Source organism: Bactrocera neohumeralis, chromosome 4 (assembly GCF_024586455.1).
Source record: "Bactrocera neohumeralis isolate Rockhampton chromosome 4, APGP_CSIRO_Bneo_wtdbg2-racon-allhic-juicebox.fasta_v2, whole genome shotgun sequence".
NCBI lineage: Eukaryota > Metazoa > Arthropoda > Insecta > Diptera > Tephritidae > Bactrocera > Bactrocera neohumeralis.
Genome location: NC_065921.1, coordinates 58,418,367 through 58,442,090, shown reverse-complemented (window position 1 = coordinate 58,442,090; position 23,724 = coordinate 58,418,367). Strand labels below are relative to the sequence as shown.

At 37.0% G+C, this 23,724-nt stretch overlaps 1 pseudogene; it reads right to left on the bottom strand.

The window, feature by feature from the left end:
• Positions 1-23,724, bottom strand: part of LOC126755797 (uncharacterized) — a 107,518-nt pseudogene that overhangs the window by 37,399 nt on the left and 46,395 nt on the right.

The window sequence follows — 23,724 nt, the reverse complement described above, 5'->3', positions numbered from 1 at the left end:
TAAACATTTTGTCTGGTTGAGCACTCGCTAATTTCGGCAAAATTAGTGCTTCGACATTGTACGGCTCGTTGCTTAGGAATCTCGGCATGATTTTAATGTTGATTTTAAATTTGGACACTCCCACTGTGGTATTTCCTAAACCTTGTAGTTCAGTTACTTCTCTTCTTCTTGGTAAATGAAGTATTTGAGATGCTTCTTCGGAAATAGTAGTTTTTTGGGATCCTTGATCGATTAGAGCTCGCAATGTCACATACTCTCCATTTGCTGCCTTCACCCTTATCTGTGCTGTTGCTAGGAGTATCGCCATTTCCGAATGTTTCGTCATCATTGTGGAAGATGTTTTTGTGACATTTTCTTCACTTCCTCCTCTTCCTTTTTGGAATTCATTGAAGTGCAATAAATTATGATGATTTCTTTCACACTTATTGCACTTCTTTTTATTATTACATTTTCCTTCATATACGTGATCAAGGCAAATGTAGCATAACTTGTTGTTTGTTATGAATCTTCTTCGATTCATCGTAGTCAATGTCTGAAACTTTCTGCATTCACCAATTTGATGCCCAGGAACCTTGCAGTATACACAATTATTTTGTGCCGCTGTATAAAATGTAGGTGTTCGCTGTGGCTGCTTTTGATTGTTCCATTTAGTTGGTTTTCTGTCGCGTATTGCTTCTAGAGCTTGATATTGCTGTTCCAGAAAACTGAAGACGTCATCTAGGCTTTGTATATCCCTACTTTTTTTACGTTTTGCTCGTATAAACGTAGACTTTCTTTGTCTAGTTTTCGAACCACTATCCGAGCTATGATAGCTTGTTCGTCATTTAAATTTAGATTTAGCCCTTTTAAAGCATAAATGCATTCTTTGGTGGTATCTAACAGCTGCTTCATGCTTTGTGCACTTTCTCCATTTGCTGTCGGTTGATCAAGTAGTCTGTCTACTTGTGCTGTAAATTGTAGCCTTCTATTCTCATACCTTCCTTGAGAATTTGCCAAGCAGCTTCATAATTTGTTGCTGTTACTGGTAGATGTTGAATTAATCTACCAGCTTTTCCACCTAATGATGTCTTCAATCGGAACATCTTTTCCACTTCTGTAAAGTGCTTCGAATCATGCACCAAACTTTTAAAAAGATCGTGGAATGACAACCATTGTTTCATTTCACCGTAAAACATCGTAATTTTAATTTCCTGCAGTTTTATATTGGAATACATTGTTTGTGGTGAATTATAATTATTTAATTTCTCCGTTATCCTTTCGATGATGATTTTGTATTCTAGACGAAATACATCTATTTGTTCCTCAATAGATTCTTTAGTTGTTTCAACTAATTTGATATTTTGAGTTTCAAGATATGATTCTTCAACATTTTCAAATTGTATTTGAAGCTTGGTTTTGAATTCTCTCATTTGCTCAAGAGAATCCAATGCATTTCTTCGTATTTCATCCATCGTGCTTTTGAGCATTTTTGCTCGACGTTGATATTTTCTTTCAACGCCAGACGCGGCTTCAGGTGGTGCGACCTGAATAGTTTGTGGCGTAGATTCTATTTGCCACATGCTGCTCACTGCTGAAACACCTTCGGCAGTACTTTGAATTCTTAAATTCTGAATAGAATTCTCCATTGTTTGCATTACATGCTCGAAGTAGTTCTTCGCAATGTATTCCTCAGCTTCTTGACTCTTCTTAGCCATTATTTTATTATGATTTGCAGTAAACTCTTTCATAACAGTCTGAATATGATCCATATATTCCAGACATGAAGCCTTCTTATTTTTCCGCTCAGGATTTTCTGCTCCTCCAACGCAGCTAGATCTCCCAACTCCTTCTGTCGTGTTAGCAAATTCTTCATATTTGCTTCTTTATAGATGGTTTTGTATATATATATATATATTTTTTTTTTTTGCACTGTTCTTGTTGTTATAGCCACAAGGACGCTTTTAAAAATTTTTTTTTTTAACTTTTACTAAAAGTAATTTTTATAAATGCGGGTAGTCTTTGCTATTCCGGCTTACATTTATTTTTACTTGGCTAAGTAATGCTCTTTTTCTTTTAAGAGGCTTCTAGTACTTGCACTTGCTCGATTCTTTTTCAAAAAGAGGATCGAAGGACCAAATGTACAAATTAAGACAGTCTTTGCTTAAGTCTGTACTGTGAGAGTTCACTTTTGACTCTGGTTTTCTTTATTAAAATTTCTTCCCTCAATACATTTCTTAATTCTAATTTCTTAACTATGTATATATGTTTATGTGTGTATGCTTATTGTGCATACACATGTGTAAATATGTATTATATTTTTATTGCATTTTTCAGACACCAACGCATTGATATTTTATAGTATTTTAGATTAGTGCATCTAACGCACTTATACACATACGTACACACGCTTGATACTTTCTTATCTGTTGCTTGTGTGCATTAATATTTCGAGTATGTATATTTTGTATTTTAATATTAGTATTATGTATACTCTAATTTATGAGTTTTCTTTTATGTGCAATGATTTTCACATTTTTATGAGCAAGTCTCATATTACAATTTTGTTGCTTACCATTGCACTTGACATTTAGTGGACTGTATATACTTTTTATTTAATTTATTGTTTACATGTATATTTTTATGTATTAATGTAGTTGTGTCAAAAATATAATTTTGTATATATAATTCTATCTTAAGGTTACAAAACTTTCATGTTCATATCTTTATGAACAACCAAAGTTGAAGCATCCTAAAAAGAAAAAAATGTAATAAGAAATAATGAAAACTTACCTGGTTTTCCAAGCTAAGATACGTAGATGGTGTCGATGGACTTGCTGTATGGTGTTCGGGATTTGGGCTTGCATCTACCTGACTGCATAATTGTTGAGGACTACCCGTGGGTGATGAAATTGCGCATTCATCCGTTTGCTCAATTGGCGTTAAACCTAGGCTTTGTACATTTTGCATCCCATCTACAGCGGCCGAGCCAAATGTGGACAAAGCCATTTCTTCGAAGTCCGTCATCGGCTTGGAACTTGGACCTCCACCTGTGAGCCTTTGAGTCATTTTCAACCGCCTTGCTCGAGTGCGCAGTTGGCTTTTCCAAACGCCTAACGTCTATAAATTAACACAATATAATAAATAAACGGAAAATAAACTAAAATGTTACCTCTTTCCATTTTGCAGCACTTCGTATTGGTCCTCTGCACGAATTAAGTTGCTCTGCCAGCTGTTGCCACAACTCCTTCATCCGTTCAGGCGTTTTTGGGCAATTTTTCCCCGTAGTAATTTCTGGGTGTGCTTGGCAAAACAACACATATGCCTCCAGCTGCTCGTGCGTAGCTCTTTCGTGCTTGGGTTTACTATAAAATAAAAGTTAAATTATAAATTTTGTTAATAATTAAAATTTGGAAACTTACGTTGCAGAGCTGTCCATTTTAACGAATAATTTGAATAGAAATCAGCTGTTTTCTATTTACATTATTTTTTCACCATACGTGTGGGGAAAGCTTTATGAATTGAAGCTTTTACTTTTATCAAGATTGCCACAGAATACCAAAATATTTCTCGCTTGTTAAATATTTGAGTTAATTGTCAATATTTTAGTAATTTGTCAAAAGCACAAAATAGGGGTGTAAAGCTCTTGGTATTCGACTAATCTGTTAACCGGATTAACCGAATAGGATTCGAATAATAATATTCGGTTTGCAGTATCCGGATAGTTGAAAGTCGTCGATTACTCGATTAACCGCTCATTTTCTAAAAAAAACTTCAACGTATATAAGTTTATAGAAACTTTAGGTATTTACGCGCACAATAGGCATATTAACAAATTTAAAATAAACAAAAATCAAAGGCTGTTTGAATTTCAGACAAAATTCATTTATCAGATACTCGCAGCAGGGCAACTATTCGAATAGTCGCAGACGAACGACTGACTTTATCGGTTTATATTCATTCGATAGGTTAAAATCCGGATATCCGAATAATCAGTTTTCAGGTTATTCAAATAATTTTAAGGGCCCTACTATATATATTGTATACACATTCATAGTAGTTTTTTAATATTTTAGTAAAAAAATTCTACATCCATATTTAAAATCATATGTGTTGATTCGGCTTATGCAATATTACTCATACTCCCTGTTTTACTCAACATTTTTTACAAAATGTATTTTCTCAGTATCATTTCATACTCCATTCCATTCATAGGCAATCCTGTGTATTGCGTTCATTTTATATAACTTCGGCGAAAAATTTCAATAAGAATACAAACTAAAACAAAAGGTGTTCCTATATGCTGAAAAAATGACTTTCTTTGAAATTTTTTTATTTTAATTAACTTATGTATATTTGATAAAAAATAAATAAAAAATTGATAAATTTAATGCGTATAAATATATTTAGGTAAATTTCTAGAAAAATTATTTTTAAAAAGAAAGTTTCAAAGTTTATATCTCAACTAAAGAATAAATGCTGAAATTCACTGGTAGCAATTACAATTTGAAATATTTAAAACAGTTTTTTGGTTAATTGACGACGGTTAAAGTGTTCTATTATAGCTTTTTATACAGGAAAGTTTAGTGTAATGTTAACTTCAAGCCCAATCTTTGATGAGTTGAAAAAAATGACTTTACAGACTTTTCAAGATGATCATAAACCCTGCAAAAATTTGATCATTCAGTTTATAAGGCAGCTATATGCTATAATAGTCCAAAAATGGAATATGCTTTATATGCAATGTTAATTACATTGTATGTTAATATTTTCTTCCACTTACCTTGGAAAATATAACTGCACAATTTTGCCTATTCGCACTTTAATGTTATAACTGTACGACAATATTCGCGGATACCAATGAGCGATACTCAAAAATATGCCCTCACTGGCACTATTGTTCTTCAACGAGTCGGACCTGAGCAGCCAATCTCAAATGCCATGCTTGATGACCGCTGTCTCGACGAACCGGCGCAATTGCCGACGTTGAAATGGAAACCACAGCAGCGGACTCGCCGGTGAGGTGACGAACTCGACGTACATGTACTGTAAAGTGCCTGTGAAAACGAGAGAGAAAGAGCAATGATAGCCAAATTTAGAAAAAGTAAGTGTAGAGGATTGCATAAACATGAAGATGAATTGAGAAGCATACGTGCCTCTCTTCCGCTTAGTATACATTTAGAATTTTTCAATTTCGCAGCAACGACTTGTATGTGTATGCGTGACTTCTGCGTGAAAAAGCAGCGAACGCGTGAATTTATAAATATTAGTTGCATTAGCCACACAACAACCGAGTTCAGTTTTGATATCTGCGTAAAATAACAACAACAAAACGCAACACAGCGCAAGAAATTGAAACCCATTCTGCGGACGAAGTAATGGTATTATATTCGGTTAAGTTAATTGAAGACCAAAAAGAAGCAAAAATAGTTCTAGTAACGTTTCGACAAGCAGCTATTCATTTGAAGTGTGAGAGTAGAAAAAGGCCACTGAAACCAGATCTGGGATGCCTGGATAATCAGAATTTAATTTTTTTACATTTTGTACGAAACTCTTCTATACTAAAATATTCATCATTAATATGTCTAATATTTGCTTTTATACATTTCTAATGTCAGCTACTCCCGAAGAACCTGAGTTATGGTCATATAAAATTATTTCGTACATATTTTGATATTTTCGCTCGGTACTCATACAGCCTATGTATATGAACTTTATCAAACCACTTAGTAACTGGTTCTCCATCAATAAAACTACTTTTTTGCATTTGTTTTTATCAAGTATTGAACTTGTATCATTAGAAACGGTATACCAGAAGAACCAAGATTCAAAAGTTTCAAAATATATACAAAAGTGTTTAAAGACTAAGTTTAACTTAAAAATATATGTTTTAATTCAGTGGCTTAATCTGATGGAAATTATACAAGGTGCGTTCCAAAGTAAACCTGGTGGCGCCATCTACATATATGTCGACTGATGCGTTAGAATCTGCTATCTCTATCGATTTTCCGGTGAGAATTTTATGACATTTCCTTAACTGGAAGTGAAGTTATTGCGTTTTAAGTGTCATCATGTTTGTGTTAAATTCATTCATTCATTCATGCCAATATCCGCATTAAATTTTGCTTTAAAATTGATGAAACTTTTACCCAAACGTTTCAATTGATGAAACAAGTTTATGGCGATGATTGCCTATCCCGTAGCAGAGTGCACATTTCAATGTTTTCAAAGTGGTCGTGAGGACACAAATGACGATCAACATGTGGGCCAATCAAAATCCGTGATCACCGTAAATTCCATCGAAACTGTTAGTGAATTCATCAAAAATCAGCCGAAATCATCATTGAAATTCATGGACATGAAATTGAACATCTCCAAAACACCGATTTATCGTATTTTGACCGAGCATTTGGGCTTACAAAAGGTGTGTGCACGGTTTGTTCCGCACAAATTAACTGACGACCAAAAATTGCTCAGAATTCAACATTCGAAGGGCGATTATTTCACCAAAAATCGCATTTTAACCATTAACACCTTCCCATATTCACCTGATATAGCACCATGCGACTTCTTCCTTTTCGAAAAAATGCATTTGCCTATGAAAGGAAAGGGCTATGCGGAGGTAGAGGCCATTCAAAAAGCTTGCACCGACATACTGATGGCCATACCGGCCAACGAGCTAAATCACTCATTCGACATGCTTTTGGACTGTGCAAAAAGCTGTATAGAAGCATAAGGAGACTATTTGGAATAAAATAATTTGATTTTGCTGAAAAAACATTTTTTCTGTTTTTTTTTAAGTCCTGTTTACTTTGGCAGGAAAAGTGTGAGTATACCTTAGCCACATCCTATTGGCCGAGGGGCCTTCATGATCAAAAAAAATTCGAAGGTTTTATCAATTCTTAATAAATACATCACTGATCAGGATGGGTACCATTTCGCCGTAGAATATTAAACAAGCATGCAAAAACTATAAAATAAAGTGAAACAAAAGCTAAGCAACAATACTAACACTACTTAGACAATGGTACAATCGTAGTCAGTTCCGACACTTGCCAAAGTAAGCACAAACAATAATAAGCGAAATGTCGGCAATAAAACCAACAAAAATGGCAAAATGTGAGGCACAAATTAATTTATTGTGCAATTTGCATATACGCATGACCAACGGTTACAGCTGTTGCAGTGAATGCGAACGTCATATTCATTTTCATCAACGCACACAAATCGTGACAATTCCACGGCGTATACGTAACATTTTGCCGTTATTCGAATGTTGGATGACTTTATGTGGCAATGACTATATATATATACATACATACGAACATGCAAAATTGTATTTGTAAACAAGTAGTACGAAAATGGTGAGACTTTTGTAGAGATTTCTATGTAAAGTATATAGTCCAGCGTTAGTTTGATTGCATAATATAATGAAAGTGTGTCAGACGTCACTTAAAGATCACTCTTAACAGTTACTTTTGAATTTCTTCACCTCTTTGTGGAACACATATGGCTATGGCTCATAAAACGATCCATTCCATTCAATAATTCACTCCCTTACACATGCAAAGACTCAATCATTTCTCTGCGGCAATGACTATTACCTGCATTCAGTTAAAGTCATTGCATTTTCAATATTGCATAATTGTGCAATTGAGCTGTATTGTGTGGCTGAAGCAATCTGATACTATTTCATATTCGAACATAAAGAAGATCACAAATATCACTTCTGTTGGTAACAATCATTATAATCCTTTCTAACTCTTTTAATTTTTTTTTAATATGTTCCCGTTCATCACATAAAACCTATCAGACTAGGTTTTTTAGAACCCTTTGATATACAAAACACATATGTAATTTTGTTATATAGCTAAACAAGTTACTACTTACCAATAATGCTAAACGGAAAAGTGGCGAATGCGCATCGCGACCATCGTAGACGGCAAGCCAATAGTAGGGGCAGTGCTCCTTGCCGGAACCAATTGGTCGTATGGGACAAGTCATGACGTTCTCACCCCATAAGTATATGTAGTATCTGCCAACTAAGGTGGACGGGTTGCTGGGACATAAAATCTGCATTTACTATTAACGAAGAGAGTGCAGCAGTTATGCTCTCATCAGTTTGGGCAATTGTCATAAAATAGTGGTTGTGGGTGCAATAAGGATAAATTGTGCTTAAGGGCTACTACTATATTTATAAATATTGAATTCTGATAATAGAGTTAAAGTGCTGTAGCCGAACTCTAATATTAGAAAAACAGAAGGAAGTTTGGGCTTTGTTAAGAGGTCCCCTGTCTAAGCAGTCTCTGAGTAATATAATAGGAATTTTCCCACCTATTTACCAAGTTTTGAATCATAAAAATTAACATTTAAATAATAGTATAAAAATTATACTATTCAGCCAAAAATTCTAATCCGAAATATCACTTTTTTGTAAGTTAGTAGGCTTTATGTTTACTAAAATCTCTAATTTTTGACGTTATAAAAAATCATTCTCACGAAGAGAAGTAAAGACATTAACGCATATAGCGCATATAAAAATCCTTACAACACTCCATATGCATGAAAGAGTCAAAGAATAGGATACATAATCATAAACATATACACATTAAGTACATATATATACACAATTCATTAACGATTTTCGTACTTTTATTCGTGCATCTCCTCATCCGCATTAGTTATCAGAGCAACGATATTTTATTTGCTTTTTTTCGTTGAACTTCTGTATATATTGTAAGAAAAAAATAGCGGTATGATTAATTAACAATGGAAAATAATAATTTTAGACATTATAAATCAAAATGATTGTGACAGCGGACGTTTAAAGCACGAATTGGTGGTGCAAAGGTCTTGCAGTAGCGACAGGGTAACGGAAATGAGTAGCGGAAGATGGTGGTACTATATATCATAGGGCGAATTCAAATGCGAAAATAAATGAGTTGAAAAATAATATTAGTCGAGCCAAGCTGTCATGTTATTTTTGTTCATTATTGTTTGGCATTTCATCATGGAAATACTTACGCCTACATAACACTTACAAATCGTTTACCATAATTACGAAAATTCACGGTCTGTAAAGAATACTTATGTTTCGCACGCTTCGCTCAAACTTATGGCCAACATAATCGTCCAATCATTCATTATTGGAAAATATTGGACCGAATAGATGCAATGAAGAAAATATAGTAGCCGTAGCTGAGAGTGTACACGAGGACCGTGGAGAGTCAACTCGACGCCGTTCGCAACAACTCGGACTGACGTATGGAACGACTTAGCGCATTTTACGTCGAGATCTTAAGATAAAAGCGTACAAAATAAAGCTTGTGCAAACCTGAATTGGTTCGACCTCTTTAAGCAACATCGCTTCGGTCTTTGGGCTCTTGAAAAGTTCCAAGAAGATCCGACGTTTTCGAGCCAAATTTTGTCTTGCAAAGAGGCTCATTTCTGACTCAATGGATATGTACAAGCAATATTGGGACAAAGAGCAACATTAAGTGATTCAAGAGCTTTCATTTCAACCAGGAAAAGCAATGATTTGATTTAATTTTTGGGGCGGTGGAATCATCGGTCCATATTTCTACAAAAATTGTGCTGGTAAGAACGTAACAGTCAACGGCTTCTGTTATCGCGCCATGATAACCGACGCTTTTATGCCTGAAATTGAAGATCGTGATCTTGGCGACATTTATTTAGTTTCAATAAGACGGCGCTACTTCTCGCACATCGCATCATTTAATGGATTTATTGAGAGAACACTTCGGTGAGCAGATAATTTAAGGTTTTGGCCGGTCGATTGACTACCAAGATCGTGTGATATTTTTCCATTAGACTTCTCCATTATATTAGTTTTTTCTTTAAAAAATTAGGGAACCTCGAAATGGATCACCCTTTATAAAAAGTGTGCATGAATATACGGTGCATGTTGCGATGAATGATAAGAAAGGCAATCTTAGAGCTATTTATTGCTGGTTGTAAAAATTATTGGCTAATTCGGGAGTGCTGGTAATAAATAATGCAAAATTATCGATATAATGAATCGAAAAATGTGGCTTAAACTAAAAATAGTTTATTCAATATTTGCGATATTTTTTCCTAAAATATAAAAGAACTTAGAATTTGGCTTAAGAGCCACTATCTTTGTATTGGCATACTTCAAATTGAAATTAAAATTAAAAAAAAAAACGGTATTTAGTGGTTTTTATAATTTCTCCATTGATACGGTGAGCGTCTATTGAAGCACAAAGGTTTTCGATTGAATTTTGAGATTTTGTAAGGAATGTCTGTTGAGCAAATCCGATGAAATATTATTTTCGAAATTACTCTTGCGCAGGAAGACTTTTCACACAGTCGATAATATTCTTCTTCTTCTTAATTGGCGTAGACACCGCTTACGCGATTATAGCCGAGTTAACAACAGCGCGCCAGTCGTTTTTCCTTTTCGCTACGTGGCGCCAATTGGATATTCCAAGCGTAGCCAGGTCCTTCTCCATTTGTCCTTCCAACGGAGTGGAGGTCTTCCTCTTCCTCTGCTTCCCCCGGCGGGTACAGCGTCGAATACTTTCAGAGCTGGAGTGTTTTCGTCCATTCGGACGACATGACCTAGCCAGCGTAGCCGCTGTCTTTTAATTCGCTGAACTATGTCAATGTCGTCGTATATCTCGTACAGCTCATCGTTCCATCGAATGCGATATTCGCCGTGGCTAACGCGCAAAGGACCATAAATCTTTCGCAGAACTTTTCTCTCGAAAACTCGCAACGTCGACTCATCAGTTGTTGACATCGTCCAAGCCTCTGCACCATATAGCAGGACGGGAATTATGAGCGACTTATAGAGTTTAGCTTTTGTTCGTCGAGAGAGGACTTTACTTTTCAATTGCCTACTCAGTCCGAAGTAGCACCTGTTGGCAAGAGCGATCCTGCGTTGGATTTCCAGGCTGACATTGTTGGTGGTGTTAATACTGGTTCCTAAATAGACGAAATTATCTACAACTTCAAAGTTATGACTGTCAACAGTGACGTGAGTGCCAAGTCGCGAGTGCGACGACTGTTTGTTTGATGACAGGAGATATTTCGTCTTGCCCTCGTTCACTGCCAGACCCATTTGTTTTGCTTCCTTGTCTAGTCTGGAGAAAGCAGAACTAACGGCGCGGGTGTTAAGGCCGATGATATCAATATCATCAGCATGCGCCAGCAGCTGTACACTCTTATAAAAGATGGTACCTTCTCTACTAAGTTCTGCAGCTCGAACTATTTTCTCCAGAAGCAGGTTGAAAAAGTCACACGATAGGGAATCGCCTTGTCTGAAACCTCGTTTGGTATCGAACGGCTCGGAGAGGTCCTTCCCGATTCTGACGGAGCTCTTCGTGTTGCTCAACGTCAGTTTACACAGCCGTATTAGTTTTGCGGGGATACCAAATTCAGACATCGCGGCATAGAGGCAGTTCCTTTTCGTGCTGTCGAAAGCAGCTTTGAAATCGACGAAGAGGTGGTGTGTGTCGATTCTTCTTTCACGGGTCTTTTCCAAGATTTGGCGCATGGTGAATATCTGGTCGGTTGTTGATTTTCCAGGTCTAAAGCCACACTGATAAGGTCCAATCAGTTTGTTGACGGGTGGGCTTTAATCTTTCACACAATACGCTCGATAGAACCTTATATGCGATGTTCAGGAGGCTAATCCCACGGTAGTTGGCGCAGATTGTGGGGTCTCCTTTTTTATGGATTGGGCATAGCACACTTAAATTCCAATCGTTGGGCATGCTTTCGTCCGACCATATTTTACAAAGAAGCTGATGCATGCTCCTTATCAGTTCTTCGCCGCCGTGTTTGAATAGCTCGGCCGGTAATCCATCGGCCCCCGCCGCTTTGTTGTTCTTCAGGCGGGTAATTGCTATTCGAACTTCTTCATGGTCGGGCAATGGGAGGTCTGCTCCATCGTCATCGATTGGGGAATCGGGTTCGCCTTCTCCTGGCGTTGTGCATTCTCTGCCATTCAGCAGGCTGGAGAAGTGTTCCCTCCATAATTTAAGTATGCTCTGGGCATCGGTCACTAGATCACCTTTGGGGGTTCTACAAGAGTATGCTCCGGTCTTGAAACCTTCTGTAAGCCGCCGCATTTTTTCGTAGAATTTTCGAGCATTACCCCTGTCGGCCAGCTTATCAAGCTCTTCATACTCACGCATTTCGGCCTCTTTCTTTTTCTGTCTGCAGATGCGTCTCGCTTCCCTCTTCAATTCTCGGTATCTATCCCATCCCGCACGTGTTGTGGTCGATCGTAACGTTGCGAGGTAGGCAGCCTGTTTTCTCTCCGCTGCGGCGCGGCACTCCTCGTCGTACCAGTTGTTCTTTTGCACTTTCCGAAAACCAATGGTTTCGGATGCAGCTGTACGTAAGGAGTTTGAAATGCCGTCCCACAGTTCCCTTATACCGAGTTGTTGATGAGTGCTCTCAGAGAGCAGGAGTGCAAGCCGAGTAGAAAAACGTTTGGCAGTCTGTTGTGATTGCAGCTTTTCGACGTCGAACCTTCCTTGTGTTTGTTGGCGTGCGTTTTTTGCTGCACAGAGGCGGGTGCGAATCTTGCCTGCAACAAGATAGTGGTCCGAGTCGATGTTAGGACCTCGGAGTGTACGCACATCTAAAACACTGGAGACGTGTCTTCCGTATCACAACATGATCGATCTGGTTGGTAGTTTTCGATCCGGAGACAGCCAGGTAGCTTGATGAATTTTTTTGTGCTGGAATCTAGTACTACAGATAACCATATTTCGGGCCCCGGCGAAGTCGATCAGCCTCAACCCATTTGGGGATGTTTCCTCGTGGAGGCTGAATTTACCGACCGTAGTGCCAAAGATACCTTCTTTGCCCACCCTGGCGTTAAAGTCGCCAAGCACGATTTTGACATCGTGGCGGGGACATCTCTCATAAGTGCGTTCCAAGCACTCATAAAAGGCATCTTTGGTCACATCGTCCTTCTCATCCGTCGGAGCGTGGGCGCAGATCAGCGATATGTTGAAGAACCTCGCTTTGATGCGGATTGTGGCTAGACGTTCATTCACCGGAGTGAATGATAGTACTCGGCGACGGAGTCTCTCTCCCACCACGAATCCCACACCAAACTTGCGCTCCTTTATATGGCCACTGTAGTAAATGTCACAAGGACCTACTCGTCTCTGTCCTTGTCCCGTCCATCGCATTTCTTGGACGGCGGTGATGTCAGCCTTTATTTTCACGAGGACATCAACCAGCTGGGCAGCGGCACCTTCCCAATTAAGGGACCGGACATTCCAGGTGCATGCCCTGATATCGTTATCCTTATTTCGTTTGCCATGGTCGTCATCAAAAGAGGGGTTTCTCATCCGAGGCTGTTTGTCGCTTTTCATTGGGATAGGCTTTTTACGTGGCGGGTCCCAAACCCAACGCACAACCCTATGCAGGGGATGTTTCGCCTTCTCACTTTAGCTCACCTACGAACGGATGTTCTTAGGCTACCCAGAGGATACTTGGTCAAAGACCGGAAGTCGTGAGCTGCTTGAGTCATATGTAAAAGAATCGTTTCTGGCCACTCCCAAGTGAATGGCGATCAGAGAACTTTCCTCACTTGCGTGAACTTCTACACATGACCCCATCCTCCTCGATAATATTACAATGTATTAATATTATGCTAATTTGTCTTGATTTTTATACTCTCGCAACAATGTTGCTAAGGAGAGTATTATAGTTTTGTTCACATAACGGTTGTTTGTAAGTCCTAAAACTAAAAGATTCAGATATAGGGTTATATATACCAAAGTGATCAGGGTGACGAATAGAGTCGAAATCCGGATGTCTGTCTGTCCGTCCGTCCGTTCGTGCAAGCTGTAACTTGAGTAAAAATTGAGGTATCATGATGAAACTTGGTACACGTATTCCTTGGTTCCATAAGAAGGTTAAGTTCGAAGATGGGCCAAATCGACCCACTGCCACGCCCACAAAATGGCGGAAACCGAAAACCTATAAAGTGTCATAACTAAGCCATAAATAAAGACTACTAAGTTTTTTATACATATCTCGGAAACTACTATAGCTATGTCAACCAAACTATGCAGAGTCGTTTTCTTCAGGCATTTCCATATATAGTTCAAAAATGGAAGAAATCGGAAAATAACCACGCCCACCTCCCATACAAAGGTTATGTTGAAAATCACTAAAAGTGCGTTAACCGACTAACAAAGAACGTCGGAAACACTAAATTTTACGGAAGAAATGGCAGAAGGAAGCTGAACCCAGGCTTTTTTTAAAATTTGAAAATGGGCGGGGCCTCGCCCACTTATGGACCCTAAAACTTTACAAAAATACGGTATTTGAAAAATATGTAAATGACGTATAATGAAATCTCGATTATCACTTTATCATGCGAGAGTATAAAATGTTCGGTGACACCCGAACTTAGCCCTTCCTTACTTGTTCCTGAATTAGGTTAATCTAAAACTTCATAATTTAAAATGTAAAGAGAAACATTAAATGATGATGAAAGTCAAATGCAGGCTATTATTTTGGAAAATATTTTGTATATTGTAAAAGGTGGCAACGGCATAAGATCACTTTTTCATATATTCTCCCGAACAGAGCTGATTTAGTACCCGTGCTGAGTTTACGCACTACATGTATGTATGTGTGATAAAAATGTAAATAGGGTGGCCAGTCCTTCGAGCTTTTACATAATTTTACCGTTTTGTTCGTTACCAAATTTAGGTTCGATTTCTTTTGAAAGGTTACACAATTACAAAGTGTGAAATTATATAGAATTTTAGAACCCAGACTGCAGTGCCATAGTCATATATTGAACCATCATTTCGATAAGCACTGATTTGTCAACACTTATTGTGTTTGTAATATTTATTATTTTGGATGACATGCTCTTGTTAAACTCATACTTAAACCCAGACTGCCCTACGTTTTCAAAGAACTAATCAGGCAGTAACGCTGAGAAATATTTTTTTAGGATTTTTTTAAATCAGATCTTTCTGTTGTTTTAATAAGGACAGGTGGCAACTCTATTATTGTGCATGTACGTAAATACTTATGTTGGCTGTATGCCAAAGCGCTGTCATCAATTATGCCTTCCCAAAAAGTTGGTGAGATATTTGCCATATCAAAGGCCGCATCAATAACAACTACAACACCAACAACAATAAAGAAAATTAGCTGAAATACGCGACGTGAAAATGTATAATGATTGCTGTGGGAACTTTTTGCTATCATTGGGCATTGATCGGACAGCGCGAAAACCGTTGGGAAAATGAAAGAGCACAAAGTAGTTTCACACAGACTATTTTTTTATATAATATATTTCTTGCTTTTCGCAACTTTCTTTTGTTGCTTTGGTCACATGCAAATTCATAATGGACAAGAGAAACTTTATTAATATTACTTTTTAATTATGCCGAATTTTGTGCTAATGTAAAATTAATTTGCGGCGCATTTTCGGATAATTTATGAAAATAATTTATCTGTGGTTTTGTGTTGAAAGAAACATGGTGTAAGAAATTTTGAATTTTAAATTTCAGAAATGCGCGAAATTAGCTACTGAATATTACACGGAGGCAAATATACGGCGAGTGTGAGATGTATAAATCTTGTTGAGGCCCTAAGATATCATACAAAGAGGAAAATAGATATTTTGAAGCCTTACTACTTTATTTACTTTAACATTTAACATATAGAAAAATTGGAGGAAGGTACATTCAATTACCTCCATACATTTGACCCAGCAATGCTAAAATTTACTTAACTCGTCTCAGAAGTTGGAAATACAAATGGGGCCGTTTTTTCTGCATTTGGCTTCGATCCGGCCCAATAAGTAAGGTAAGGAATGGCTAAGTTCGGGTGTCACAGAACATTTTATACTCTCGCATGATAAAGTGATAATCGAGATTTCATTATACGTCATTTACATATTTTTCAAATACCGTATTTTTCAAAGTTTTATTCCGCTATCATCATTGGTTCCTAATGTATATAGATACTCGTATTATACAGAAAAGGCATCAGATGGAATTCAAAATAGCGTTGTATTGGAAGAAGGCGTGGTTGTGAACCGATATCACCCATATTTTGTACATGTCATCAGGGTGTTAAGGAAATATTATATACCGAATTTCATTGAAATCGGTCTAGCAGTTCCTGAGATATGGTTTTTGGTCCATAAGTGCGCGAGGCCACGCCCATTTTCAATTTTTAGAAAAAGCCTGGGTGCAGCTTCCTTCTGCAATTTCTTCCGTAAAATTTAGTGTTTCTGACGTTCTTTGTTAGTCGGTTAACGCACATTTAGTGATTTTCAACATAACCTTTGTATGGGAGGTGGGCGTGGTTATTATCCGATTTCTTCCATTTTTGAACTGTATATGGAAATGCCTGAAGAAAACGACTCTGTAGAGTTTGGTTGACATAGCTATAGCAGTTTCCGAGATATGTACAAAAAACTTAGTAGGGGGCGGGGCCACGCCCACTTTTCCAAAAAAATTGCGTCCAAATATGCCCCTCCCTAATGCGATCCTTTGTGCCAAATTTCACTTTAATATCTTCATTTATGGCTTAGTTATGACACTTTATAAGTTTTCGGTTTCCGCCATTTTGTGGGCGTGGCAGTGGGCCGATTTTGCTCATCTTCGAACTTAACCTTCTTATGGAGCCAAGGAATAGGTGTACCAAGTTTCATCATGATATCTCAATTTTTACTCAAGTTACAGCTTGCACGGACGGACGGACGGACAGACGGACGGACGGACAGACAGACATCCGGATTTCGACTCTACTCGTCACCCTGATCACTTTGGTATATATAACCCTATATCTGACTCTTTTAGTTTTAGGACTTACACACAACCGTTATGTGAACAAAACTATAATACTCTCCTTAGCAACATTGTTGCGAGAGTATAGATATGTAAATGACGGGTAATGAAATCTCGATTATCACTTTATGATCCGAGAGTATAAAATGTTCGGTGACACCCGAACTTAGCCCTTCCTTACTTGTTTTAAAATTAGTTTGGTATTTTTATAAAACTCAAAATAAGTAGCGCTCAAAGCGAGTTAATGGTAACTTTTTTGAAAGTTAAACACATTTTTTAACTCAACAACTAACATGATTTGGCCGTTGAAACTGTCTTTAGCAAAAAAAAAGGCGTACATTTGTGTGACCCTTTATGGTAATAATGGAGAGGTGAATAAATGCGAAAAACAATAAAAGCGAGGTTTAAAAAAGTGATGGAAAAGATAATACATTTAAAAAAATATACCTGCAGGCAAAAAAACAACAAAGTAAGCAAAAAATAGCCGAAAGAAACATCACCCAAAGTAACTGTAATCAGCGACGCTACGAAGATATTGGCATACCGGCCACGCGTTTGGTTTATTTTGATTGGTTTGATTCTAAATTAGCACGCTTTCCTGTAGTGAGGATAGAGGGTGTATAAATCAATATAAAACAAACTTAGTTATTCTTGGCAGCTCACTGACATTGAAAAAGATTAAGCGTTTTTGCGTTATTTTAAATTGTTACATGATTTAATCACTTTCTAAATTTCTAGTGAAGTGATAGGTTGAGTTAGGAATAGTATTGTGGAGTGTTCTCGGGTCTGTAAAAGCACAAAGCAAGTTTTGAGGAGAGAGCTAACAGTCTCTCTAGTTAAGGGAAGGGTTAGAAAAAAAATACTTTTCATCCAAAAATATTGAAGCAAAAGTCGGTAACAGAACTTCCCTCAGATTGTCTTGGAGAAAATAGTTAAAATTGTTTTGAAATGACAGTAAGAAAAAGTAGTTTTGAATTTAAAAAAAAAACTATATTATCAAAACTATGCCCGATAAAGTACATAAGATCCGAATAAAATTATTCAATCTATATTTAAGAAATAAATTCGCAAAAAAGTCTTTTTTTTTACCTTGAAACCTTAACTCCTCCCTTAATGAAAGTTCCAGCAGCATATTATCAATAATAATTGGACTAATTCTAATGCCAATGTAACTATTTATGATGGAAGCAATTTCGTCGTGTATGACAGAAAGTGGGAAGATTTTTTTAATATCGAGGAATTAATTTTGGATAACTCAGTATTTACTGAATTGTTCGTAAGTTGGTACTCAATTTAGAGTGCAGTCAGATAGGTACTTATCCTCTGCATTCTGTTAGACGGCTATTCTACATCGACCACATAGAAATGTTTGAAACGGTCACAGGGCACTATTATGCCCAATTATTGGGTAGAATTGACGTCAAATCGTAAAAAAACTTCAATATTTTTCAGTCCACATCTCTGTTGTCACCATTGGCAAATGATTGAAATTAAGCTGCAAACTATTGCCCTATCTGTAGTTTTCTTCGAACGGGGCCCATAAATTTTTTTGTTTCCAAACTTAAAAAAAGTTTCCTACAAACTAAAAAATATTTTATTAATGCCAACCATTTTAAATAGTGGTAAAAAATAACAAATGTTAAAAATCTTCGTCGTTTCGAAACCTCAATTCCATATTCAACTAACCCCATTTTTGGCAAATAGCTCTTCATAGTTTCTTATGTAAAACGATTTCCTATTCAATTAAGGCTCCCCTGTAAATCTGAGGACGTGTACTCATCTCGATTGACCCCATTTTAAGCAAAGCATAATCACTTATTTTCGTTTATTTGGTAAAACTCAAGTACAGCACTAATTAAGCGCAGCTGTAACAGCAGAAATTGCAAATAAGTAAGAGCACTTAATAAATAAGTACTCGTCAGTGGAAAAATTATTTGGGGAGTTGTGTCAATACTTTTTATGGTAACTCTTGTATTGCTGAATGTACCTTCTTGCACTTCTGTTGCTTATGTAGATTTGCTTTAAGTTGTTGAGAGGTTAGTAAATGTAATTACTATTATTAATTTACCAATTTGATATTATTCTTTAATTGGAGAATCGTACAAGTGCTATGATACACTGTGTTGAGCGTAGATCATCAATACAGTTTTGTTCCATCTATTAAGGCACTACCTCAGATGAATATCATTCGATTTAAATTTTTTCCAATGCTGAGATCTACAGTTTTATTATACTGTGCATAATATTTAACTTGTTAAATTGAAGAAACTGGTGGTTCTGGTCCTTGAGGCTTTTCCGATCGTAGAATTAATGAATTAAACAAATTAAAATTAATTGTAATAGACAATGATCTATAAAAAATTCAGTTCGGCAGATATATGTTATAGTGGTTTCATGAGGTAAAGACGAATCGATGTCTGAAAATTGAGGGACTAGTTATACAGACGGACAGACAGATACTCCAAAATTAACTCAACTAGTCACCCTGATCATTTATACATACATTTGTATATACGGTATATTGAGTCGTTCACTAAGTAATTTCGTTTGATAGCAACAGCTGATATTCTTTAATTTTTTCGCAGTCAACTTCACACTTAACCGTCTTGCTTTATTTGAACAAGTCATGTAGTAAGGCTTGTTGGTTTTTCTTAAATTTTATAGAATATTAACTATTCCTATATACCGACCTATTAAAGCTGGAAATTGAAAGCAGCATTTTGGACATATTTTGCTGTTTTACTAGTTTCAGCTAGGCGAAAATGGTGTGATGTGCACAAAGAAGATGTGTTACCCGAACGCCAATGCCAAAATTGGATGGCAAATTTTGATTCCAGTAATTTCGGTCTTCAGGATGTACCTGGATGGTCATTTGAAACCGATATGGATAAAATAACTAGAGAGATTGTTGAAAAATTTAATTTGTCTTACGCGACCGTTAAAAATCACATTAAACGTTTTCAATTAATTTCGGCTTGAAATATGGGTTCCTCAAGTTCTTACTTATGGAACTCGCGCGATTTGTACTTTGCTTATCAAACGTAAAGAAGTTGATCCAGCTTTGAAGCGTATTATTACTGACAGCAAATGGTGTGATTTTTACAAGAATGCAAAGAGCAAGTGATCATGTTTTAAAAAGTACGTTCCAGCTCAAACCACTTCGAAGGTCGATAATTACCAATTAAGGGTTATGTCTGTTTGATACGATTTCACAGAAATTGATTATTTTGAGCTTTTGTCCGACTATTCCACAATTACTTTTAAAGTGAATCGTGATCAGCTGGACAAATTTAGTGATTCACTCAAAGAAGAACAGGTCAGAATTGATCAAAAAAATGGTGTAGTGTTTTACCAGGACAATGCGAGACCTCAAAAACGTTTGATCACTCGCCGAAAGCTTTTGCAGCCTGAATGGGAAGTTCTCCTAAACCCTTCCTATTCTCCACACTTGGGACAAAAACTTTTTGTGAATGAGAACATTCACCACAAATCGGGACGCCGGACCAGTTTTTCGACTGCACGGATCAAACATTTTGTGAGCCTGGAATCAGTCACTTGCCAGAAAAATGGCACAAGGTATTTAATCAAAATGAAGAATTTAAAATTTCATAAAATGCTTTAAAAAATAATAAGTCGTGAAATTTAATCACTAAAAAAATGAAACTACTTAGTGAACGTCCCAATATTTTATGTAGTCTCTGAAGTTTCCTTCTGAGTGTAATATAATTTCGTGGCAATACCTAGTTCAGGGAATAAAAACATTAATAGATTATTTCATTGTATGTACAAGGAGCGTTCCAAAGTAAGCAGGATTTTAATCTATCGCCCCCAGTTGGTGCCATCTATATGTCGACTGGTGCGTTAGAATCTGCTATCTTTATCGATTGTCCAGTGAGAATTTCACGACATTTTATAGATTGGAAGTGAAATTATTACGTTTTAAGTGTCAGTATATTTGCGAAAATGAGCTTCGAACAAAGAGCCAACATTAAATTTTGTTCTAAGATTGGCAAAACTTTTACCGAAGCGTTTCAATTGATGAAAGAAGTTTATGGCGATGATTGCCTATCCCGTAGCAGAGCGCACGAGTGGTTTCAACGTTTCGGTTCAAACAACAGGTGGACCAATCAAAATCAGTGATCACCCGAAATTCCATTGAAACTGTGAGTGAGTTCATCAAAAACAAGCCGAAATCATCATTGAAATTCATGGAAATGGAATTGAACATCTCTAAAGCATCGATTTATCGCATTTTGACCGAACGTTTGGGCTTACGAAAGGTGTGTGCACGGTTTGTTCCGCAAAAATTGACTGACGACCAAAAATTGCTCAGAATTCAACATTCGAAGGACGATTATTTGACCAAAAATCACATTTTAACCATTAACTACTCCCCATTTTCACCTGATATGGCACCGTGCGACTTTTTCCTGTGTGGAAAAATGCATTTACCCATGAAAGAAAAACGTTATGCAGACGTAAAGGCCGCTAAGAGCAAAGATCACTAGTGGTGGTGGGTGATGTTTCATTTAAATATATGTATTGTTACAGTCATTCAACAAACGAGTGCCACTACTTTGATCAGTGAAAATTGCGTTGTACAGTTCAAAGCTTTTTATGGAAAAACAAAATTGATGCTAAAACAAAAATGTACACAAAAAAGAAAAAACGTTAACTTCGGCTGCACCGAAGCTAATATACCCTTCACAGATGCATGTCTTTTAGTAATTATGTGGAGTTTGTATGGAAGCTATATGCTATAGTAATCCAATCTGAACATTTTTTTCGGAGATTACGTTATTACCTTATGCAGTAATCCATGTCAAACTTCGTGAAAATACCACGTCAAATGCGAAAGTTTTCCATGCAAGCATTGGATTCCGATCATTCAGTTTGTATGGCAGCTATATGCTATAATTAACGGATCTGAACAATTTCTTCGGAGATTACTTTGTTGTCTTAGAAAATAATCTATAACAAATTTCGTGAATATACTTATCTTGTCAAATACAAAAGTTTTCCATACCAGCACTAGATTCCGATCGTTCAGTGTGTATAGCAGCTATAGGCTATAGTAATCCGATCTGAAGAAATTTTTCGTATATTACATTATTATCTTAAAAAATATCCTGTTCCAACTTTTGAAGATACATTGTCAAACGTGAAAGTTTTCCATACAAGAAATTGATTCCGATCGTTCAGTTTGTATGGCAGATTTATGTATATGTATATGTGACCTGGTCTACGAAAAGGGAGCTAACGCGCGAAAACTAGTTTTCTGGGAAACAGCTGGGAAACAAACAACTCGTTTCGTCAGTTTCTCGTTATCTCATTAATTGTTCTCCTTTCCAGAGGCTTCAAGGACGTCCAGTAAGTGTTGTTTTTGGTCGGAATATTATTATAGTTCATCGTGTAAGTTGCTAGTGTGGAACATTCAAAAAAGTAACACTGAAGAAGTGACGTTTACTCTAATACCGCGCAGCTGCTGTTGTCTTGTTTTCATTCGTCTCTCTTTCCGGATGTTCTGTTATCACATTTGTGTAAGTGTTTCTGTTGATTATCGTCTTCGCATTTCGCATGAAATGAAACATGAGTGTTGATGAGGAGTTCAGTGCCGTATACGGACAATATTTCCATGAAAAGGATGATGAAAACAATGAAGAGAGCGATTATGATGAAGACGATGTATGTGTATCTCAGGCAGAAGATGATACCGAACAAACTTTTGTTAAGATTGACCTGTCTGTTGTTGAAGAAAAGGAGGAGGAGCTGGTAACAAAATTTCTGTCAAAAGATTGTTGTAATAATAAATGTCATACACTGATACCACGGGAAATGATCGAGAGTACGCGAACAATTGTTTAGAGATGTCGAAAAATGAACTTGATTTAGTGATACTAAGTCACTTTGAAGCTGGAATTATGAGTAACGAAAAGCTAGAAAGTGTATACACAAAGCTTGCTGGGCGGAAGAAATATGGACAGAGACAGGATGCAGAAGTTATGAGACATAAAATTACATTTACCTTCTACAGAGTACCTGTTTGTCGTTCGTTTTTCCTTTTTGTAAATGTGTGTGGGAAGAAGCGTTACGAACATTTAGTACGTCATTTTGCCGCACAGGGTGTAACAGTGCGCCAACACGGACTGGCAAATAAACCGAGTTCACATCCAAAGTCATTAAACCGGCTGACATCGAAAAAGCTGTTAAGTTCATCGAGTCTGTAACCGATTTAATGGCTCTTCCACTGCCCAGACGACTCCCAAAATTTAAGGATTTTCGGATAATGAAACTGTCATCCAGCGAGACGAAGTCCTCAATTTATCGAAAATACATTTCTTCACTCAGTGATGACGAATTGAAGATGAGTAATCGCAGTTTTCGACGGATATGGTCCAAATACATACCCTACGTTACAGTTATGAAACCAGCGGATGATCTTTGCGATGTCTGCCGTGGTAAGTAGCTCATTATTTGTTCATTTTATAGTTGTATCAAACGTTGAGATTAAATTCAGTATTTTTTCTTTTAATAGGAAACGCAATATCGATTGCGCAAGCCAAAGGTGTTACTGACATTGAACGCGAACAGAAGCTTAATCAATTTCTTGATCACCTCCACCGAGCCCGAAATCAACGAGAATATTTTCAGAGTTGGTGTAGAAATACTGACCCCACAGCAGTCGTTCTGTCATTTGATTTTGCCCAAACCGTTCACTACCCTGTCAGTCCACAACAAGCTGGTACAGCATACTTCAACGCAACCAAGAGGTGGGGAGTCTTCGGAATTACAAACGAAAAACTAAAAGTTCAGGTGAGAATTTCAAACTGAATCATAGGAACTCAAATTGCTCGCCTTTACAGGATCTTACTTATAATTTTTTTTTACAGTACAATTACATGCTAGACTAAAAAGA